This window comes from Podarcis melisellensis, assembly GCF_964234715.1.
Source record: "Podarcis melisellensis genome assembly, chromosome: 12".
Classification (NCBI taxonomy): Eukaryota; Metazoa; Chordata; class Lepidosauria; order Squamata; family Lacertidae; genus Podarcis; species Podarcis melisellensis.
This window is the reverse complement of record NC_138544.1, coordinates 16437793-16456509: the sequence shown is the minus strand read 5'-3', so window position 1 is coordinate 16456509 and position 18717 is coordinate 16437793. Positions and strand designations below refer to the sequence as shown.

The 18717-nt window shown below is 42.7% G+C and overlaps 1 long non-coding RNA gene across 10 annotated transcripts in view; it reads right to left on the bottom strand.

Moving 5' to 3' along the window:
* The window catches only part of LOC309353633, a 99949-nt gene that overhangs the window by 64290 nt on the left and 16942 nt on the right, over positions 1-18717 (bottom strand). For 9 of the 10 annotated variants that reach the window (XR_014161941.1, XR_014161942.1, XR_014161943.1 and 6 more), the window contains exon 2: positions 9969-10033. This is a non-coding gene — a long non-coding RNA (uncharacterized lncRNA). Of the gene's footprint in view, positions 1-9848; positions 10034-18717 lie in introns of those variants that run through there. The other variant, XR_014161950.1, reaches the window with a different exon arrangement.

Here is an 18717-nt window from a genome sequence, read left to right as displayed (position 1 = left end):
ATTCCAGAGGCTTCTGGTTAGCCACTGTAGAAGGCAAGATGCTAGACGAGATTGGCTCGATGCAGCAGCAGGGCTTTTATATGCCCCTGCAGATCCTATCAAGCCCAGGCAGCATGGCTAATGGCCAGGAGCATGATGGGAGTTGTAGTCTAAAACATCTGGAGGACAACAGGATAGGGAAGCCTATGGTATAAACCATTGTAAGAATGTTTGAAAATGGAGCATAGATTCCATGACCACCACACACTCACATTCTGAGCCTTTGACCAAGCCAATTCGGACACATTGACAGGATGGGTGTGTGTGTGTGTGATGGAGAAGGTAGACACCAGTCTCCAAACAGTTGCGCAAGAAGCTTGCATTGTAGGAAACAATGGAGCCTTGCATCATCAAAAAGGTCTCTGTGGCAATCTCCCATTCCCTGAAGGAAAGACCACCTAGTAGCAGTAAGAAAGCAGGAAATACCAAGGTTTTGTGCAATTTGATGCTGAGATTGCTGGGGTGGGCAGGAGGAGAGAATGCAGAAAATTCTACTGGGTGCAGAACTGTGCTTTCTCAGAATCCCTTAATTGCTGTTGTCTTTTTCCCCTTTTTTTCTTAAAGGAAGCTTCTGCTCCTTTCATGCTTGAGATGATATGGCTGCTGAACTCACAGGAGAGGTGTCGCTAGATAAAATTTCCAGCCTGAAGGAACGCTTTTGATTTTCCCTTGTCATGTGGGTGGCAGAATAAATGATCCGAAGTAAGATATGCTGTGCACCTTTGCATTAATTCACACAGGTTGCAGAACCCAGCCTTCCTGGGTGCAGAAACAGAATCTCCTGAGCACTGAATGCTGGTTTTTAGCACACCGCCCTGCTCACAAGTAGACAGGGGGTGGGGGAGAGGAAAGGTGGCGCCAGCACCTATTCAACTTTCCCTTCTTTGTTCTTCCCACGCAGATACAACAGCCAAGCATTCCAACCTCTAACTGATAGTACTGCAAGCAGTTTCCTGAAGGGAATGCTATTTTTTCCTTTGTGTTCAAAACGCCAAAGTATTTTTCGGTACACGACAACCTAGCAGTGCCGTAATAGAGGCATAATTAATATCTTCAACAGAAGGAACAAAAGGGGGAGAGAAAGCAATTTTAAACCCCATTTCTTAAAGGGAAAAAAAAAAGAAAGGATTGGACTGAAGAGAGAGCAATGAACGGGATGGATCCAGGGCAGCACAACCTGTTTATAGGTGTGGCTAATGCCAAAGATGGTTCCCTATGGATAGTCACCTGTGCGTAACCCACATGCATTTTAGAATCAGTCATCGACCCTAACACCAGCAGCCAGGTAAAGAATTTGTTGTTGTATATACTGTATGGATATCTACAAGCTCTCATTTAATACGGACAAGACTGGGAAGTCAAGCATCCAGTCCCTGAGAACAAAAAGACAGGAGAGCTTAGTGTGAATGCAAAACCTCTAGCTAGCTGACTTAAAAAGAAGAAGACAGAGAGCCGATTTAAAGCAAACAGTGCCATTTTTTACCCTGCGGATATCTAGCTTTTCGTTCCTGCAACTCTCCCCACAGCAAATATTCATATTGTTTGACCCAGAAAGGCAAACAAAGCGAGAGAGAGTTCGTGCACCTGCAAATTGCAAAGGAACTGGTGGGAATACCTTTTAGATGCTGCCTGAGGAGGGGCATGAGAATACGGACGACCCTGGACCAAAGCCAACAGGCTATGTTGCAGCAATCGCCAGCAAAATGACTTTTGTTGTGTGGGGAGGGGCAGGCAATATGGCCCAGGGGCAACCATATGTCCTCTTGTATCTGCTGTTGAAATGTTGCTTCTATGCAAGTACAACTTGCCTTGCAGTGTTTCCCAAACTTGGGTCTCCAGCTGTTTTTGGACTACAACTCCCATCATCCCTAGCTAGCAAGACCAGTGGTCAGGGATGATGGAAATTGTAGTCCAAAAACAGCGGGAGACCCAAGTCTGAGAGACACTGTTGCCACACTGCTCAAACTACAACTCCCATCATCACTAGCTAGCAGGACCAGTGGTCAGGGGTGATGGGAGCTGTAGTCCAACAACAGCTGGGGATCCAAGGTAGAGTAACAGGCCTTGGTTGTTAAGTCTGGCCTTTGCTCATGGGGAAGAGTATTATAAGAACTTGCATAGGGGCTGCTCAAAAGAGCAAACAGCCTTTCCCCAGTTCTGCAAACCCTGCCAGGCTATGGCAGGGATGGAGAACCTGTGGTCTGAAGACACACGATACAGGAGTGGTTGGGAGCCTGTGGCCCTCCAAAGGTTGCTAGACTCCATCTCCCATCGTCCACAAGCAGCATGGCCAGGGAGAATGGGAGTCATAGTCAGGTTCCCCACCTTTGCCTCAATGGGATGGGGAGCTGATTCAGGGACTTGATAGGCTCACCAAGTTCCCTCTCCCTCTGAACTGAGCAGCCTTCCCCCAAGCTGATGTCCTCCAGATGTTTAGAATCCCATCAGCCCCAGCAAGCACAGCTGTGTGGGGAGTTGTACTGAAAAACAGCTGGAGGGCACAGGTTGGAGCAAGCTGGAACAGAGCCCAATTGGTTCCTTGGTTTACTAGGGAGCTGGAGTGATGAAGCAGTCTGGAATGCCAGTGGCAGAACACTCAGAATGAATCCAACCAAACACAGGCTAGTTACCATCTCAGGGCGTATTACTTCGTGGTAATAGTGGTAGTTTTTTTTCTGAATGGTTCAAGGCTTTGTTCAACCGGGGCCACAAAGTAGCTCCCAGGAACCTTGTTAATTATTTGCTAAACCCTTTGACGATTAAAGAAATACCACTAAATGTCATGATGCTACTAGTTCAACCATTTGCTAGTCAATGAGCCCCTAAGCTATTACCCATAGTTTCTCAGTTCTGATACAATGGGAAACTATAGCCAAGTGCAGCTTTCGAGCATCTTTCCCCACTCACAGAAAGTACACACCACTTGTGTGATTTGAGTGGCTGGGGAGGCCCAGCCAGATGGGCGGGGTATAAATAATAAATTATTATAAATTATTATTATTGATTGTCTGAATGTGGCTGTTGCATTTGCAGCAAGTCCCTTTAATTTTGATGGAGTAACGAATTCTTTCTCGTCCTAGTACTGTCGCCAGAGAGAGGCAGACAGAAATGAGGCCGCTGCTCTGCAGACAGACAGACTGATGATAAAGAAAAAGTTAAATATGTCAAAAGTGCCTTTGTTCAAATATGTAGAGGGGTGAAAGACCACTTGCTCCAGCTGTACCTAGTGTATGCTTAGGAGTGCAATGCCTCTTGTTTTGGGAGATGGATTCAGTCATGGGTAGGCAAACTAAGGCCCAGGGGAAGGATCTGGCCCGACTGCCTTCTAAATCCGGCCCACGGACGGTCCGGGAATCAGCGTGTTTTTACATGAGTAGAATGTGTCCTTTTATTTAAAATGCAACTCTGGGTTATTTGTGGGGCATAGAATTTGTTCATTTTCCCCCCTTCAAAATATAGTCCGCCCCCCCACAAGGTCTGAGGGACAGTGGACTGGCCCCCTGCTGGAAACGTTTGCTGACCCCTGAATTCAGTAGATAGTTTTAAATTGAATGGGCAGCATGTGTGTCACACTTCTCTCCGTGTCATAAGGCAGGCTTCCTCAAACTTGGCCCTCCAGATGTTTTGAGACTACATTTCCCATCATCCCTGACCACTGGTCCTGCTAGCTAGGGATCATGGGAGTTGTAGGCCGAAAACTTCTGGAGGGCCGAGTTTGAAGAAGTCTGTCATAAAGGGTAAGGAAATAAGTACTGAAAATAGAAGCAATTCAGTATATAACCCATCTTCTGTTATACAGCTAAAGTCACCTGTGCTAATTGTAATCCAATTACAAAGCTCTCATAATACTTGATAGGCCCTGTAGTCCGGCTCCACTTTTGCTATGAAAATTTCTATACTCCATTTAATTCACAATGAATTCAACATGGTATTGTGTTTAGCTCCAAGACTACTAGAAAACTATTCAAGAATTATGAGAAAAGGGTACCCCTATGCCTGCAGCTCATACTGGTCAACTCACCCTCTTAGTGTTATCAATTCAATACCTAATCATACCAGAAGCACATCTCTCCAAATGCAAAACAAACAAACAAACAAACACACACACACACACACAAACAAACAAAAAACCTCTCTGGTAACAGGGTATAATTTTCTGCTCTCTTTGCCTTTCTATGTCATACCTGCACAGGGCTATTTTGAGGTATTGTATGTCCTAGTTTTTGTGTGCACTTGATACCTGTAAGTCATAAGACAGGGATGTGGGAACTTAGGCCCTCCAGATGTTGGGCTCCAACCTCTATCAGTCCCAGCCAATATGGCCAATGGGAGGTGTGGTTCAGCAACATCTGGAAGGCCACAATTCCCATTGGTCATGGTGGCTGGGGTGGGTGGGGGCTGGCACCCAATGATATCTAGACGGCCACAGATTTACAGATGCCTGTGTATGTAGAGATTTTTGTTTGTTATTTACAAAAACATTTTTATACCACTTTTCAGTACAAGCAAGCCCCCACACCCAGGCTGATTTTACAACAGTAAAATCTCAAAACACTTTTAAAAGCAGAAAGTGTTAAAAGTCACAGCAAGACAATTAAAACTATTTAAAACAACAACAACTAGACTTAAAGTCTGCTGGAATGAAAATGTCTTAACCAACAATCTAAAAGGCAACAGAAGAATATGGTCTAATCTCTCTTGGGATGGAGTTCCACAGTCAAGGTGCTATGCTTGACCAGGCACCCCACCAACCATATCTGTCTCGGTGGTCATCTAGGAACTCCACTGGGTTCAAGAGAACCCCAAAACTGCAAACCTGGTCTTTTATAGATAGTGCTGCCCTGAGCTTCTAATCCTGGGTCAGCATATCTACTAATTAGATGCGCTTCTGTCTCAGTTGGATCAAACTCTTCTGTCTTTAAGCCTCCATCTCATCCATCACTGAACTTAGATGCTACCAGTTCAGGAGGATCCCTACAGGCTCCTAGGAGATGCAGCTGGGCCTGCTAGCATACTACTGGCATCCAACACCCAAACTCCCGATGACCATTCTCTGCAGTTTTAATGGAGATGCTAAACAGCCCGGAGGTCAAAATGGAGGCCAGAGGGATCCCATTAGCCAAGTGATCCAACAGAAGACCATCAACACCACCATCTAACTAGATTGGATCAAAGCTACCAGAGAACACTGCTTCATGCCCAGAAGGATTCCATTCTCAAAGGTACAGAGAGTTCCAAAATCCAACAGACACACAGTCCCCACCATATAGTTGGTTAAGGCATTTTCATTCCATCAGACTTTAAGTTGGTAAGGCATCCACCAAGCCAGTTTCACCCCAAAATGGACCTGAATCTAAACTGGAAAAGATCTAAATAATCAGGAGCATCCAAGAAAGTCTGAAGTTGAGTTGCCACCAACTTGCTCTAACACTCCAAAAATTGTGATGTTAGAGGCTGGCCAAAAATGATCAAGGATGGTATAGTCCAAACAGTGTTTTTTTTGTTTTGTTTTTTAAGCAATCTTACAATTGCTTCATTAGCAAAGTTGGGGCTCAGCCCTCGTCTTCAAACTGAAACACATCAATCAAAACAGGACAAGCAGGCACTGATGATTTGTGGGCTACATCCAATAAGAAGTCCACATGTGACAGAAGGGACTGGTGTTAGCAAAATGATGAACCACCTTTTCCCCTAGTCGCTTTGCATAGAACAATGCAGTGTGGGAAGAAGGTTTGGGGGCAGCCCCAATGGTTAGTCTGAAACACTTTTATCCTGTGTAAGCACCACTAAAAGGTGCATGATATACATAGGAAGCTGCCTATGCGCCCAACTAGCACAGTATAGACTCAGAAGAATCACACCATTTCTCAATGCACAGCACCCCTTGCATTCGGTGTAACAGACGAGACAATACAATCTTATACATGTCTAATCCCATCTAAACATCTCACTAAGAATTAGGCTTGGTGCCACATCCCTTGTCCTCCCAGAACATCATATTTCCCATGAAGCCTTTGGGTTTCTGTTGAGATAAGGCTATGGAATTCTAACCAAAGTTCACGTAACAGCCTTTGCTCACATTCAGCCCCCTGGTGCCAATCTCCCTTTGTGATCTCCTACTGTAAAAAGAAAGAAAGCCCGAAAACTCCCCAGGACTGTCTTCTTGCTTGCATTGCTTCCTAAAGCACCCCTGATGAGGTGCGCTATATAAATGAGGCTTGAATTTACACATGTATGTCCATCACTTGACATCGCATGGCTCTGTTGAAAGTTAGCTCTCTGTGCAGCATTTGGTTTGTGAATGGCTGTTTTATATTTGCAGGTCAACACTCGTGGCATGGGTTCACACAACACAGGAACATGCCTGTGCAGAAGAATCATGCCAAGATTTGCACAAATCAACAAGACGGCGGGTCACCCAGTGGCTGCATTCAGGTGTCACAATAAACTATGGCCTGTCTTCACTACTGTTTGTTGAAAGGACCACTAGGTACTGTGAATCAGAATCTTTTCCAGAAGTGTTCGATCATGTTTTAAAAAAGGCATTTAAAAGCCAAACTGGTTCTGCTCATTTGAAGCGTTTCTTCCCCCTTTGAGACAAACACAAGAAAAAAATTACAAAACCTAAGTCCTCTCTGAGGATCATTTTGCAAGATTACCATGAAGTATTGTTGGTATTCTGGTTAAACAAAACACCGTATTGAAACATTCACTCTGTGTGTGTGTTTTTAATCAAAGTTTAAACATCAGAGGCAATGTCTCACTAGTTCAAGACGCAGGAGGAGGGAGCCACACACAACAAGAATGCTATCTGACAAAGAAATCTGCGAAGAGACTTAATATGCTACATTTTAAAGCAAATAAGAACAGTGTAGACAAGCAATGGATTTCTGTCTTTCTTTGTTCTATCAGCTTGTGGCACTATTTCTGAAAAGCAACTTATTTGCATGTCATATAAAGAATGGAGTTTGCTCCAATGTTAAAATCACTTGCTACTACTTAAACATAAAAAATAGTCTCTCTCTCTACTCCCAAGAACTGCTAATTCAAATCACTCTTGTGCAAGTACTTGTCTTGGTGACACTTCAGTATATTCCATTCCACTCTTCTTTCTCCCAGCATAAAGTAACAAGAGCTGAAACCAAACACAACAAGGTCTATCTATCTGTGTAATAGACCTTTGTGGTATAGGGTGTTAATCTCCAATTTTCTCTGTAAAGCATTTATTATTATGGTTAGTAATCCTCTGCTAATATCTACAATCCTATACACGACGATGTTTGTGTATATTCCAGCTACAAAGGTTACAGATAGGGAAAAAGGCTCACTGTTTCAAGTAACACCTTCAGCAGCTAATGAGTTAAAGATGATAAACGATATTAACAAAGGAAAGAGGATCTTTCCTTTGTTTCCTATAGAACGTAGGTTTACAGCAAAAGGTGTCTCCAACAGACATAATGAGAATTTCCCAGATTTGTTTATTCTTCTGCTTCCTTTAAAAAATAAAACCACACACTTGGCAAGAATACCAAGAGATACAAGCACCACCACTTTACTGAATTTATAATTCTGTTTTGTACATTTCTCCCCTTAAATCTTAGGTTTGAGAATATATGTCTGTGTGTATATATGTATGTATGTATATATATCTATGAATCTGTACGCCATTTTGTACTTGCTTAAAACATAAATATCCCCAAATCAGAGAAGTACATAGAATTGTATCCTGCCTGCAGACAGGTGGTGCCACAACAGACAAGTAAAATTTTAAAAAATATATAATTGCAAGTTTTAGTAGTTTTGACATTGTGTTAAGACTTCAGCAATCCATTTTGCAGCCTTCCTTGTCTGAATTGGTATGTATGTGAATTCAGAGTAAGGTTTAAAGTTATTTGTTTTGCATAAAATAAAACCAAGATTTTCATAGAGCAATCACTAGTTGTTTAGAGTCCCCCCTTATTCTGAGGAGCAGTAAGTTGGACCTTTGCAAATGCAATCATTCCATTGGAAACAATAGGATAATTCTAGGGGGTAAAGAATTAGTCATGGCAACTGAAGAACTAACTTTAGCCTTCCCGTTTTTAAAATAAAACCCACAGATCTGAGTAGCAAAGTTGATAAACTATTTTCACCCTATATAAGCCCTGCTGTGGAATTCATCAATAAATTGAAGCATTGACTTCACCCACTATGATAAAGGAAAATAACCTATATTATTATACTCTGCTGTTTTGTCACCCTGACAAATCTAATTTTTAACTTTCATTATCCTTGCAAATCCAGCCTAGTGCAACAGAAGGTTCCCAATAAAAATGGTACATGATTATGAATCGGTGTTCAATGCAGTCATCAACAAAACTCATAAAACAGGATCTCTTTACCATTTTAAAACAGGTGAATATTATTGCCGAACTTACATATCTGTCAAGAATACATCTCCATTACAATACCACCCATGTATTTTTAGAAGTCCAAGTTGTATTTTGTCCTCAGTTTTTTCTTCAAAAATATTAATGCATCTCTCTTGTCTCTTTGTTATACCCTTAGACTTAAATCAACCTACGGGGATGTTACAGACATGAACACATGCATATGGTAGACTTTGCAAATTAAACAAAGCAAGCTCAATTTTGAGAGATCAGAACTCCCCATTGCCCCATTCACTCATTTAAGAAAAACGGAGAAGTCTGCAGATTAAAAAATGAAATAAAATATTTATCAAAATAAAGAATACATTTCTTACTGATGATACAGGCTATTTTTAAAAATTCTTTTAGTGGGACACTTTTTACATTGGGACAGTTTGTATGTATCAATGCTTATGGGGATAGGAGGAATATGGATGAAGAATGAACAAAAAGCCACAATGGCTTTTTTTTTAAAAAAAAAAACTTACTGCCCAAGAACATGCTTATGGTTCCAATTTGCTGTAATTTACAGACAAGGTGATGCATACATACACACACACACAAAATTCCTGTATCTCCTAAAGAAAATGGAGAAATCCACCATCTCCTTATTATTTCTCGCTACCCGATGCACAATATACATCCCAAGAACTCGATGCAAGCAGAGATTGCCTTAAGACAAGAGGAGAGAGCGAATGCAGACGGGTTTCCCTTTCCACATTATTTGCAACAATGTTTAGCAACCCGTATAATACGGGAAATTACTCTTCTCGTTCCAGACAAGTTATGCTATTTGCCCTGCACAACTCAGAACTTCCAGTGCTATTCTGTTGCTGCAGGGGACTGAATGAGTGATGGAAGGCAGTGGTAGTGTTTTAAAACATGTCTCTTGACAATCTATCCGGAAATGCATTCCTCTGCATTATACTGCGAGCGCACGAGACAATGCTGCAACCCAGCTGTGTCCAACTACAGACATTTACATCTGCTGTTTTGCCTTACACTGAGCCTAGCCCCCTGAAATCATGCAAATCACACGGCTGCTTTACATAGCATATTAGAAATCAGCGCACACGGAACAAAAGCTTTTGTTTAGGCAGGTGGGTGATTGCGCGATCCCAGGAAGTGCAAAGATACAATGGAACGGTTTCCTTTCGGAACTTTCTTTTTTAAAAAGGCAGCCTGCTGTCATTCCCCTAACCCTAAACAGCTAAAAGAGGTGGGGAATCCGTTCTCTCCAAACGCCCCTGTCAATTCAGAACAGCTGTCAGGAACAGAGCAGATTCAAACTGAAACACCGGGTCTTGTTTGGAAAAAGAAGACGACAAAGTGGGGGGTGGGCCAGAGGAGGAGGGGGAAGAGGGGAGAAATAAGGCTATCTCCATTTTCAGGCTTACTTACAGCATTGTGTCGAATGACACAGGATGGGACAGGTTTTCCAGGGGGCTTTATATCCCGTCTCCGGTAAGATGCATGCACAACACAGCAGTATTCCAAGTCGGCAGCAAGGAAGGCGCTTACCTTTCCAACACGTTAACAAAAGAAGAAGCCGCTCTCCCGTTCAGCTTCCCCCGACACGGATGCCTCTGCGAAGAAAAGGCAAAGAGGAGAAAAGAGGGGAAGAGGTCAGCTTGGGCGCTGTGAAGAAGCACTACCAATTTGTGCTGGCACCCATCTCCTACTCTTTCTCTTTCTCCCTCTCTCTCTCTCCCCACTCTCTCTCTCCCTCCCCACCTCTGCATCACAGCAGGCTACTGTAGCCAGGAGACAGAGGTGCTTAAATTAGAAAACCACTGCCAGAGGAAATAAACAGGAACCACAGCGACCCCCTCGACCCCAGCAGCCATCAAATCCGGGAAGATACAGTGCACATCTGTTTCACGAGGCCCCTTGGGATCGCCAACTCCAGCTACTTACCCTGTCTGCATTATTAATAGATGTTAATGGCTCCATTATATTGGAAAGAAAGCCTTTTGCTTTCCTATCATATGGAAGCGCAAAGGAGTTTAGTTTTTGTTTTTTTAAAAAATGAAAAACCACATTATAGCAGGCAACTGCCTCCATGGTCTTTGGGCTGGCAGAACAGCCACATTTCTCCACCCCTTCCACCATATGCATATCTGCTGCTGGGACCCCACCCTTCAGTATACCAACGTGAGTCGCAGAAATTGATTCAGGGCAGCGAACGATTGCAGTGACGGAAAAGAAGTGCAGCAGAGACGTCCAGCCACAGGGCTACTTCTCAAATAAAAGAACATTTTAAAAATGATTATTATGGTTGGAAATGTTCATTTGGAACATCTTTTCTACTGTATGTAAAACGATGCATAGAATCAAGAATTAAAATAATCCATGGCGTATGCGAAGGATCCGCATGCTACTTAAATGGAGGGGGCTGGAAATTATGTGTCTTCTGTGGCAGAAGCAGTATATTTAGGATCTGGGGCGGGGGGGGGGGAGACTTCAGCCCTCTGATTTGTGGAAGAATGAGATAATAAAGTATGCTGAAGGACTAGGCAGTGAATAATAATAATAATAATAATAATAATAATAATAATAATAATAATATATCTGGGTTTCCTAAGGAAGTGGCAGGCCCCCCTCGAGGTATTGTGTAGGGCAAGCATACTTTAAAGTGGTCAACAGACACAAGCACCGAGATATCGATCTGTTTTTAAAACCAGATCTTACTAGGAAATGTTGCCGAAGCTACCACCAAGGAATAGAGAGAACTAAAGGGTTTTCAAACACCCTTTCGATAGCAGTACATGGGAGGATGTGTACCTGTCAATATACTACTACATGTTCCTTGGAGTTTGCATCAATAATACAGCTCGACTGAATGGGGATCTATGAAAGAGAGAGAGAGAGAATCGCAGCTACAGTGCAAGATATTTCACAATAGTGTCTACTCATTAAATATCTGTACATGTGTGCATCTCTCTCCTGTCTCTCTAGTGTCACGTTAAATGATTCCCAGCTAAATTTAGCTTTCAGCCCAGGGAATAGCAGCGAAAAAGGCTCTTTTGTCCAATGCAGAAAAGGCGAATGTTAAAGTTTAACTGATTTTGTTTGCTGCTTAAATTAAAATATACAGTGCTACATATTCTTATAGACTGTGTACTGGGTGTTTTTTCATGGCCGTGTAGAAGGCCTTGGAATAAGCCACCAAGGCAGGATTTTCTCTGTTCCTGATGCAAGATGCAGCTGTTTGCATACTTCTGACAAATACATGAGAAGTGTCATTAATTCATCTGAGACAAATGCAAAGCAATTGGCTTTGTTGCCCATTGCCTCTATACAGATTTTTTTTAATGAGACGGGCACTGCAAGCGTTCTGCAGAAATGAAAAAACACAGAGATTGACTGTATTAACTGTGTCGCAGACAGACAGACTCAGCACGACAGTCTTCATCTCCCTCTCTAATTATTTATCTAGATAAAGCCTGACTGCTGGAAAATTAGCTCTTGACAGGAGGTAACTGATCTGAAAGGTTGCTTTTTTGACTACGAAATTGTGAACAGCCACTGCTGTTGGAGGCCAGCGAGTCATGGCAAGGGCCAGTGTAAGATTCAATTGAAAAACTGGTCTGTCTTCATTCATCTCCAGAAAGGGAACCAGGAGCGATGAAAAATTGGGGAAATACCTGCACTCAAAAGAATTTCAAAAGCACGGAATCTGGCTATTTGCACAGGATTCACAGAGAACAGGAGAAACACCCTGTTCATTTCTTATTGTAATGGGTTGTGTACGTGTTTCAATTTGCTTTGCGCAAACAAAGACTTTGTAATCCCGATTTACGCAGGGACTTAAAAAAAAAAAAAGACAGAAAGAAAAAGCCTGCAGTGATTCCACCGTGAATATTTACTATGTTCTTTTGCATGGATTTTGTTCACAAGATCGATCTAAAACATGGGTTAAATTCTAATGCAGGCTAATAAAAGGAAGAAGAAAGTAGATTCAAGGAGGGAGGTTTACTTGTCTAGACCTCCAGCTATAAGGGGGGGAAATCTAATTTCCAATTTTCAGATTTGACAAAAAAAATCCCCCCACATCCAACAGCCCTCAGTTCCCATCTATTCACTTTTAACACATGGGCGTAGCCAGGATTTTTGTGGGGAGGGGAGATGCTTTTGTGGGGGGGAAAGAACCTCATTTGTATTGATTTTCACTGATTATGGGGGGCAGCTGCCCCCCGCCCCCCTTGGCTACACACGTTTTCACACTATTCTAGCAAAGCAGTCCCACCCAACACAACCCCCTCCGCCGGGTGAATGCTATAATTTGTATGCACTGTACACATCTATACTACGGAAAAATGACAACGCTTGGACCTGATACACGAAGTTTTTAGGACAATAAAGTGTTAAAAACTGCACTAATTTAACAGTAAATCAAAATAGCTAATTATAAACAACAATGAAACAAAATAGGGTTTTTAAAAAAGCAAACTTGCAGCTTATACACTAGTGGATTCCACGTATCCGGAGCTGTAGTGGAACCACTGGCAATTACTATATTTTCCAGGTTTACTTCTTCAAATCTGACCGAGAGCCAAGCTTTCACTGCATTTTTATACCAAATCCCAGATCAGGCTAGTTAGCAAAGCCACCTGCTTTACCTGACTGCAGAACAAAGAGCATTTTTCTTTTTCCATCATCTGGTTCCTAAGCCACACCCTTTCGTCCATACAAAGCAAAGGCTCCTTTTCATTCTCAGCTGCCTTCTGCTCACCCGCATCAATGGCAGCGTGAATTTTTCACAATAATTTTGCAATAGTAATTAAAAAAACCCAACAACATTTCCAGGAAGGACAGAAGACTTGTGGTTAAAACTCTGTCCAGGTGCAAAATGCAAGGAAGTGGCATGGAAATGATGTCAGGTGCACAATCACATTTTGTGTTTGTGTGTCACTACCAACAAGCATAGGGATGCGGGTGGCTCTGTGGGTTAAACCACAGAGCCTAGGACTTGCCGATCAGAAGGTCAGCGGGTCGAATCCCCGCGACGGGGTGAGCTCCCGTTGCTCAGTCCCTGCTCCTGCCAACCTAGCAGTTCGAAAGCACTTCAAAGTGCAAGTAGATAAATAGGTACTCCAGCAGGAAGGTAAACGGCGTTTCCATGCGCTGCTCTGGTTCGCCAGAAGTGGCTTAGTCATGCTGGCCACATGACCTGGAAGCTGTACGCTGGCTCCCTTGGCCAACAAAGCGAGATGAGCGCCGCAACCCCAGAGTCGGTCATGAGTCGACCTAACGGTCAGAGGTCCCTTTACCTTTACTTACCAACCTGCATGGAAGCTTATGGCTTTATAGAAGCTTACAGCTAGTGCAAAAAGCCTGATCCTGAAATATTAGCATTATGAATGGCCAGGAATGATGGGAGTTGTAGTCCAGCAAATGAATGGTAGGGAGCCAATGCACACCTTAATTTGTTTACAGACACAATGATTGCCAAGGTACCTCTGGTTACGAACTTAATTTGTTCCGGAGGTCCGTTCTTAAGCTGAAACCGTTCTTATCCTGAGGCTTGCTTTCGCTAATGGGGCCTATGGCGCACGATTTCCGTTCGCATCCTGGGGCAAAGTTCGCAACTAGGAGCAGCTACTTCCAGGTTAGCAGAGCTCGTAACCTGAAGCATTCGTAACCAGAAGCGTCCGTAACCAGAAGTACCACTGTACTGTGTATTATTATGCTTTGTATTATGCTTTAAACGGCGTTTCCGTGCATTGCTCTGGTTCGCCAGAAGCGGCTTAGTCATGCTGGCCACATGACCCGGAAGCTGTACGCCGGCTCCCTTGGCCAATAAAGCGAGATGAGCGCCGCAACCCCAGAGTCGGTCACGACTGGACCTAATGGTCAGGGGTCCCTTTAGCTTTTATTATGCTTTTATTACTACGCTGTATAAACTACATTCTTAATGTTGTACACCACCATGGGATCCTTGGATAAAGGGTGTTATATAAACTGAAATATACCACCCTTTATCCAAGGACGACGACAATGACAATAATAATATCATCTCCCTTCCTGGGTGCTCATTGCAAAGCAGAAAACATCCAAGGTGGGAGGTGCCTTTCACTTCATGCTGGACAGGATGAACAACCTCCAACATGTCTCTCCCAAATTACTGAGTACGTGCAGAAAGCTTGAGAAAGGGTCAGCTTTTTACTCCATGCCAGGCTCTGAGACACTTGAAGCAGCAGGAGAAACTCTCTGCGTCTCCAAATTCCAGAACGAACCGAGAGACGCCTCTCCTTTCTACATGCCAGTGAAGATATAGTGTCTATAGAAACAGTAAATGGTGAGTTACCAAAGCCAGTTAACGTTTGTAGAAACTGGGTGAGAGAAGTTCTAGTGCTTTGTGTCTTTAGTCACTAGGAAATTTAAAAGTGTAAAACAGTTTCCCCAACTTGAGTTTCCAGCTGTTTTTGGACTACAATTCCCATCATCCCTGACCACTGGTCCAGCTAACTAGGGATGATGGGAGTTGTAGTCCACAAACAGCTGGAGACCAAAGTTTGGGAAACCCTGGTGTAGAAGACAACCCTCCAGTTGCAACCTAAGAGCCCCCAGAAGGTGCAAAAAGACCAGCTCTGAGTTTAGTATGTACAGGCACACCTCGCTCAATTGCACATTGATTTCTTGCCCTTCGTGGATATTGCTCCTTACGAGGACGTGGGTGGAGCTGCAGGCAGCCTAGCTGCTTCCAGGGGAAGGAAGTCCCCCCACTGCTGCTGCCCATCTTCTGACCACAGGACTGGAGCTGGCTGATGCTGGAGTGAGGTTCTTCCCCTCCTGCCCCTGCAGCCAGGAGGTGCCTTGCTTAATAGACTACAGTATAGTGTAAATGTAACTTTTATATGCACCGAAAAATGGTGTGACTTGTTTATTGTGATATTTGCTTTTATTGCAGTGGTCTAGAACAGAACCTGCAAATGATGTAATGGTGGTATTTGACTTCTACTAAGCTGGCAAAAACGTATAGGACAAGTACAAACACCTGCTGGAAATGTAAAGAAAAAGAAGGTTCCTTTTACCATATATGGTGGACCTGTAAGGTGGTAAAAGCTTTCTGGGAGATGATATATAATGAAATGGGGGAAAAAATTAAATAACTTTTGTTTAAAAAAAACCAGAAGCTTTTTTATTAGGAATTACAGTTACTGACATCCTAATGGACCAGAAAAGACTTTTTATGTATGGATCAACAGCCGCTTGGATGCCATTAACCCAGAGATGTAAAGAAAACAAAGTCTCTATCAGAGAAGAATGGCAAACCAAGCTGATGGACTATGCCGAAATGGCAAAGCTGACTGGAAAACTCAGGAACCAAGAAGATAAAAACTTTACAAAAGTTATCTAAGAGACTACTGTAAGCAGATGGAAACACTGGCAGAATTTTGATTTCACTTGTAGTGTAACAATTGCCATGGACAATATGGATTAATATAAAAGTTAAGAGTTTGGAAGAAGATGCAGGTTTAAATGCTTAAAACGGGACTGGGGGCAGTTGTGAGATTCAGAGAAATCTCTGTATATGGTTATAAATTTGGATTTTTATAACTTTGTACAGTGGTACTTCGGTTTACGAACTTAATCAATTCCGGAAGTCCGTTCTTAAACTGAAACCATTTTTAAACCTAGGCGCGCTTCCCCTAATGAAGCCTTCCACCACCGGTGCCCTTCCACTGTTCGGCTTCCGTTCGTAGACTGAGGTAAAGTTTGTAAACCGGGACACTACTTCTGGTTTTGCGGAGTTTGTAAACCAAATTGTTCATAAACAGGACTGTTCTTAAACCGAGGTACCACTGTATTGGAAAAAAAAATCTAAAATAAAATAGAACAGAACCTGCAAAATCTCCAAGGTCTGCTTGTATTCCTTTCTTCATTCTCTCTACTGTAGCCCAGTGTTAGAGCATCTGCGCTACATGCAGAAGGTCTTGGGTTCAACTCCCGGCATCTACAGGTAGTACTAGGAATGCTCTTCCACCATCTGAGACTCTGCAGAGCCACTGCTAGTAGCTGCCTTTTACTTGACTCAGTAAAAGGCAGCTTCCTATGTTCCTCTGAGCCTGGCTTCAGCTGGGGAGGGCGGGATATAAATAAATTATTATTATTATTATTATTATTATTATTATTATTATTATTATTATTATTATTATTATTCCTACTCACCCCCAAATCCAAAGAATCCAACAGCAAAGAATCCAACAATTCTATGATTTCGATTCTTGGATTTGGGGGGTGAGTACAAAGACAGGAAGAAGAAAAAAATATGTGTTAGTAGGATTTCCCCTTTGGGGGAGAATAATATGGCAGAATAATATAAGTGAACCTCAACTGCAATCGAGAAAGTGACTCAGGGTGGGGGGTGTTAACTATTCTTTTGATCTTCAACTTGCAATTGTTTGCTTAAAGCGATGGGAAGTATTTGCCGCTGGTCCTTTGTTGCACTGTTAGTGAGTAATACTGAATTAAGGGAAGATAAATGGCTAGACCCCTTTTCTAAATTTCAGAAACAATTTTTTGTGCAAAGTGTTCAATATTCAGAAGCACTTTCTGGGAGAACAGCATTGAGTAGATCTCTCGGGCAGCTGTTAGCCCTAGATGGATGGAGAGCCAGATGAAAAAATGCAGCACTGCAGACTGGATATCAATACTGTACCAGAATTCAGTACAGTGGTACCTCGGGTTAAGTACTTAATTCGTTCCGGAGGTCCGTACTTAACCTGAAACTGTTCTTAACCTGAAGCACCACTTTAGCTAATGGGGTCTCCCGCTGCTGCCACGCCGCTGGAGCACGATTTCTGTTCTCATCCTGAAGCAAAGTTCTTAACCCGAGGTACTATTTCTGAGTTAGCGGAGTCTGTAACCTGAAGCGTATGTAACCTGAAGCGTATGTAACCTGAAGCGTATGTAACCCGAGGTACCACAGTACCAGGAGTGAAGAGAAAGTACACTGGAAGTAAAAGTAGGGGGTGTTGACCTGGAAAACACAAAGATCTGTAAAGAATCGCAAGTATTTGTAAGTATTGTATTAATTCCATACACACATTGCGTTGGATCCAGACTTTACTTATCCTTTAGAGCAAGCCTACTGAAATCAGTAGGATTTAAGTTAAATACAACTATCATTTGGTCAGCTTTTTATTACTGCATCTGAACTAAGAAATTTGTTTTTGGAGGTGCAAACAGCAACTTTCACAACTTTATTTTCAAACTATAGATGTATTTCACATTATTAGATCGCAACTAACTAATTGCCATGATTTCAGTCCGTCTTCTGTAAGACTGGACCCAACCCATCAGCAGAACTGATGGATTGCTTAACCATGTCCACTCAGAAGTCCTTCTTATTTAATTCAATGGGGCTTACACCCAGGTGAGGGGGGGTCGAGAATGGAGACTATGAATGAATAAAGGGCAACAAAATTATCTACGTATATATATAACCACGTGATAAACTATCAATCAATCATTAGCAGGACAATGCAAGGAGAACCTTGCCCCCTTTCTGCACTGGATCTGAAATCCAGGGAAGCCGTGGTCCATATTCACCCTGTGATTTACAAAATTAAAATTATAACAAACACTTTTTAAAAACCCACTGCTTTATGCAAGCCCTGTATATGCACAAGCAGAAAACTTGCACTTCAAATATTTAAGTACAAGGTAACAAGTACTTGCATGCATGCTTAAGTTTCTGAAACTCAAGAAGGGTGGGGAAAGTACTATTCACCCAGTGCTTTTCCAGCTGCATTGGCTTCCGGTGGAGTACAGGGTCAGATTTAAGGTGCTGGTTTTGACCTTTAAGGCCCTTAACGGCCCAGGACCCTCATACCTACAGGTATGCCCCACGGAGAACCTTAAGGTCCATATATAGCAACACCCTAGAGGTCCCTGGCCCTAAGGAAGTTAGATTAGCCTCAACCAGAGCCAGGGCCTTCTCAACACTGGCTCCGGCCTGGTGGAACGCTCTGTCTCTTGAGACCAGGGCCCTGCGGGATCTGATCTCTTTCTGCAGGGCCTGTAAGACAGAGTTGTTCCACCTGGCCTTTGGCTTAGAATCAGTTTGATTCCCTTCTCCTCTTTCTTTTTCCTCCTATGAAGAGATTGCACCCTAATGTTTTAATGTTGTATCTTAATCTTTTAAATTGCATTTTAATCAACTTGTTTTTATTATTGGTTGTTAGCAGCCCTGAGCCTGGTCCTGGCTGGGGAGGCCAGGGTATAAATAAATAAATTATTATTATTATTATTATTATTATTA